The sequence below is a fragment of the Akebia trifoliata genome, chromosome 11, assembly GCF_017979445.1.
Source record: "Akebia trifoliata isolate Shusen 1 chromosome 11, ASM1797944v1, whole genome shotgun sequence".
In the NCBI taxonomy this organism is placed as follows: Eukaryota; Viridiplantae; Streptophyta; class Magnoliopsida; order Ranunculales; family Lardizabalaceae; genus Akebia; species Akebia trifoliata.
Window position 1 is genome coordinate 43849220 of NC_141385.1, and position 5917 is coordinate 43855136.

General features: G+C 33.3%; 1 long non-coding RNA gene across 1 annotated transcript; it reads right to left on the bottom strand.

Moving 5' to 3' along the window:
- Positions 1-2012: 2012 nt before the first annotated feature.
- On the bottom strand, positions 2013-4910 carry LOC147391910 (uncharacterized). The gene is made up of 2 exons (XR_015170338.1): positions 4426-4910; positions 2013-2350 (listed from the first exon to the last, which is right to left on the bottom strand). It is a non-coding gene; the product is annotated as an uncharacterized LOC147391910 (long non-coding RNA).
- Positions 4911-5917: the final 1007 nt, after the last annotated feature.

Genomic DNA, 5917 nt, shown 5'->3' on the forward strand with positions numbered 1-5917 from the left:
TGATGAAAAGTACCCAACCACTTATTATCTAATGAAAAGCACCCCAACCACTTATTATCAACGTAATTTTTAAAGGGGTATATATATATGAGATGAATGACTTCTGGGTTTTATAAAAAAAAATAAAAAATCAAATTGGAAAAAGCGGGTTTTTCATGGAAAAGTATGATAGGATCCTATGCAAAAAGTTTGATCCACTTAAAGGGGAATCATTCTTCAAATACTAATTTATTTATTTTATTGATAGCTTTAAATGAATTACAATCTCTGATAAATAAGATTTTGACTCTGATATAGAAAAGATAGAATCCTAAATTAAGAAAATAAAAAGTCTTAAAATAATAAAACTCCTAATTATCAACTAAACTCCTCAATTAATAAAATTGCTAAAACAATATATCATACATATTGTGCCATGGCCAAAGCATCCTTCCAAAAAAGGAGACGTGTTGAGTTCAAGTCCCCTTGTTGGCCACCTACAAGGATTTATCTCTACTTACTTGATATGTGTGGTTTGTGAAGGTATTGTAGATACCTAGGGGATTTGAAAGAGACATGATGCACTAAGAGGCCAGTTGCCCATATTAATCGGGTTATGAGTCCAAAACCCTCATATATATATATATATATATATATTTATAGGTGGGGTTCCATAGACACATAAAGCTACAACGTGTTTTGTCTTATATGGGCAAAAATGTTTGGAATGGGTTGATTTTTTGTGAGGATGATCTCTATGGTGAGGGAATCATTCTTGTCAAAAATCAGCTCATTATGAAACTTCTAGCCCCATGTTTACAAGTTGAAAAATTTTAGACTATCCAATTTTTGTAAATCACTTTTGATGGGATTAGAAATTTTGTCTTATACGCTTTACAAAACGTGTTTTGTCCTACATGGATTAGAAGTTTTGGAATAGGTTGATTTTTGGTGAGGATGACCTCTATGGTGAGGAGATCATCCTCACAAAAAATCAGCCAATTCCAAAACTTCTAACCCCATAAAAAATGGTTTACAAAAAATGGACGATCCACGATTTTTCAACTTGTAAACATGGGGTTAGAAATTTCGGAATGGGCTGATTTTTGGTGATGAGGATCTTTTAATCGTAGAGATCATCCAAAACTTCTAACCCATGTAGGACAAAACACGTTTGGTAAAGCGTAGGGTAAAGTGTAGGGTGTTAAACATTTCCCATATATATATATGGGTTGGGATCCATTGAATCTTAAGAATGACTCATGAAAAAAACACATGATCCCAACCCTTTAAACACAAAATCCAATGATTGAAATTTATGAGTATCTTGATAACACAAATCTCCAATATACTTATCTCGAGGATAAATTTCAATTTGAATTTTGCATTTAAAAGGTTGGTATAGGGGTGATTTTTTTTTTTTTTTTTTGAAAACTCCATTTGGACGGAGTATGTTGGAAAAAAGTTTGCTCCGGCTATTGCAAATCAAGAAGAGGAATGAAACTAGACAAGACTAAATTTATCGACAAAGAGTTGAACAAGTTACTTTGATACATCACAACTGCTGGGGAGAAGGGAAATGGAATGTTTAAAATATTTGGCTAGTCATAAAGAGGATGTGATGAGAGAAGTCGATATGAGCCACAGTCAAGGGCGGAGCTAGTAAGGATTGCCCCCACAGAACTTTGAAACACCCCTATATTTTCAACAAATTACATGCCCCATTTGTCCCCACTGCCTCACCTCTCTCCCCATTTACTCCACAACTAACCATAGTTTGTCCCCACTACAAGAATATCCTAGCTCTGCCGCTGGTCACGGTTTAGGCTTTCAGACAAGGTGGTAACAATTTAGCCGAACAACATTAACAACAACATCAAGTGTGATGCACCAAATGCGCTGGCCATGCCACCCAATCACATTTGGCCTAGGCTTTGAGACAAAGGTGGTTTTGGGTGCTCTATGACATAAGTGGCACTACTCCATTGATAAGCCTGTGGGGTTAATTTGATCTTAAGATACTATCATTAATGTCAAAAAGTCTTGCATGGATTTTTATTATTGTTATTTATTAATATACATGGAGCGAGAAATACCATTTAATATTTACCAAGAAGCGCTTGTTAAATTGTTAATCTTTTGCCATGATCTTCTTATGAGTACCCTTCATGGTCTCCTTGCACTTATGCTTGACTGACTCGGAATCTGAATCGCTCAGCACAGCTTCCTGAGCACCTTCCAAGAATTTTTCTGAATTCCGACTCTCTAATTCATCAGCCTTCTCCCTGGCCACCCTAGCAAACTCTTCTGCTGTTGACCTTGCCTTCACCCCTATTTCATGGTGATCCTCCTCTTTGATCTTGCTGTAAGACTTAACAAATCACAAGACACGCTAGCTAGTGTCAACAAGCATGAAGCTTGGTTCAAAGAATTCGATTTTCCAACAAAGTCAATATAATAGAGCCATTAAGTAGGCCCATGAGAGGTACGACAGGAATATATATTTAATAGTCCACTAATACCTTTTTAACACCAAGTTAGCATCTTCCACAATCTTAATTTTTCAAAAATACCTTGATGTCACTCCGTGAAAAAGGGGTAAATTTGGCATATATGGCCGTTAAATTTGACTAAATCCAAGTAAATTTGACGGATCTGAACATTATTTACCCCTTTTTTCACATAGTCCTTACATTTATTGTTGTTGTCCTTTTAGTGTAAAAAGTAGTGTTTTGATTTTTATAAAAGAAAAATGCTAAAGTGACTTGAAGTAACACTCAAAGTATCACTGATACTGAGTAGCTAGAGTGTACAAAAAACAATAGAATGCCTTTTCTCGAGATTCAAGTGTTATACACTCAAGGAACATTGATGGTTATCTGCCTGCTTCGAGCCAGTATTATTTCAAGCCATGGTAGCAAGGCTCATCTTAAAATGTCCCTTTTTTGTGAATATCATAAAACCTCAATGATACTTTTGTAAAAATATTTAGTGCATTTATTAAAATTTAATTATAAAAATCTTTATTAAATAATTTTTGTATTAAACACAAATAAGATATCCATTCAACAAATATATATATATATATATAAAATATAGGTCGTTGTGGAAAATGCTAATGTCTCCATAAAACATGAGTTCTTAGCAACCTACATGATCTTTAGATTTTTCGGAAGGTCCTTAAAATTATTGTTGTATAGAGTGTGGTGTTGACACTATACAATGATTTTTTTGTTGTAAATATCAACAAATATAATTTTTCATTTATGAAAATGTCATTGCACAATATTAACAAAACATCCTAGTTTTTTTTGCACTAAAAAATAAAATCCTAAATATTTTACCAGTAGTTTTTGAAAGTGGAAATAATAGATAATTTTTTTTGTCAAATTACGTAATCGAATACAATTTTAGAATATATACCTACCCCGATAAATCTGTTTGTCTGTACAAAAACTTGTGTAGAGGTTTCACCTATATACCCTTTTGATATTTAAATATGAGAGCTTCTATTGCCACACCAACTTTTGCTAACGCCACCCCTAATTCTTGGTGATTTACATATGAATTGGAGTGGCATTATCAAAAGTTGGTGGGGCAATAGAATCTAGCTTTGTTAAATATTTAGTTACACAACTTTCAAAAAAAACAAAAATAAATAAAGGGATATAAAGGTAAATCCACTTTAAAATGTATTTAAACAAATGAATAATTTATCTATATATGTAAAATTTTTAAAGCATGTCCAACTGTATGATTCTTGAAATTTTTTTATCCTTTTGTGCAAGACAACCTTTTTAAAAATCTACATTACTGAAGATTGTTAATGTCCCCATGAGGTATTTAAACATCAATGTGTGCACATGACCGTACGGATCACATGTCCAAACATGAAGGGGTACATATGGATATTGTGGAGCACAAAACTCTAATAACTCTAAAAAATGACCAAAATAAATAAATAGATTCAGTGCTGTTATCAACGTAATTTAAAATTATTAGTCAAACTTTTAGAATTATTAGTTAAATTTGAATGTAATAATTACTTGTGAGGATCTTCATGTCGAGAGTTACTCAATACATGGCTGGATGGTTTAAAATAGTATCCGTTTGGCCCCACAGCTAAGAAGGTTTAATCCTAAAATGGATATTTATGTTGTGTTTCTTAAAATTGAAATTTATGATTATATATAGGGTCGGAAATGTTTTATTTTACAACACAGCTTTCAATACTTTTTACAATACTGTCGGATGCCGTTGAATCATATAAAATGGATGGCATCTAAACATTGTTGTAACAAATAGTTGTCTCCCAATATATTTTACAAGATCCAATGGCCGTCGATGGTGCATAAAAAAACATTGAAAAAATATACATCCGAGGTTGAAAAAAATATTGTAACAAATAGTTGTAATCGGATGTTAGTGTGATTGTTAGATGGTTACCTTGATGATGACCTGTCGAAGAAGAGATGACGGAGTATTTAACAATGGTAGTGGAGGCTTCAGGAGAGAATTCGAAGTAGACCGTAAAGAAGAGTGAAGAAGAAGATGGTGAACCATCTTGTTTGAGCCCTGGCCCTTGTGCATAACTAACGTACACACCACCCAATTCTCTTCCTCCAAATATACTCAATTTTATACAGAAAATCGAGAGCGAGAGAGCGAGAGAGAGAGAGAGAGAGAGAGAGTGTGTGTGTGTGTGTGTGTGTGTGACACGTTTTTTAGTATCAACCATGCTCATGACACGTGATGACCCACCTTTGCGCCATCACATCATGTTCATGCATCGTCTACCTTTCAAAATCTTACCCAGTATAAGAAACATCACAGTAAATTTGGTTTTGTTTGTCATCTTTCTCACTATATGGACAAATGATTTTCTCATCTTAAGATTACACTGTTATTGAAACTGTCCCATCAAACGTACCACCGAGAGGATAGCTTTGGAAAGAAAATTACTTAATGAACCTTTATATAGGGCTCTCTCAATATATGGTGCGGACGTTAATAATTTAGTTATTAACGTTTTTAAACTAAATTTATGTTCACCTTAAAAATAAAAAATAAAAAAGTTTTAGAGTACTTAAAAAACTCTTTTTCACTTATTTCACTCATGGTTTTGAGCATTTAGCGTTCTTTTTTTTTTCTTTTCTTCTCCTGAGTATTCGTTTTATTATTATTTTATATGCATTTTAGATTTTCATGAGATCTAGATGAAATTTTTCATTCTTAAAAATTATGACTAATCCTCAAGACATGTGCAATACCCTCACCCCACACATACCAAGTAATTTTTGGGATAAATCCCTAATGGTGGTTCCAAGACCTCCACTTGTTGAGTTGTGGTCTTGGCCATCTCTCTCCAGTCCTTAGATGATTTGAATTCCTTGCTAAATTTATTTGTTCAAAGATGGTAAATTCGTCATTTTGCCAAAGTGGAAAATTCATAACTACATACTAACTATATAATAACAACCAAATGGATGCTCGTATAAAAATTTATTCTCGACTTTGCCACTTGGCATTAAAGAAATAAAGGAATTCATTACTTTTCATAAGCGAGAAATTCACTTTCTTTAATATCAAGAAACAAACGAATGCACTTTTTTTTTTAAGTGACAAAAGTCATTGGGAGAAATATGGATTTTGATTTAAGTTCCATTTTCTTATTATAATATATGGATTTTGGATGTGTCAAGAAGATTTATTCGGTATTGCTTTTGCCAAGTGAAAGAGATAAATTCTCACTAAAGTAATTGGAATAATGGAATTTATGTCTAGATAGCCATGAGAACTACACTTTCGATGGTCTAAATTTTGAGGGCATCTCCAAGGGTCAAAAAGCTTTGGCTTGAAAAGATTGTTTGAGGATGATGAAGTATCCTATTTCTTTACCATGTTCACTATGACTAGTGAAAAAGCCGGTCTGAATGAT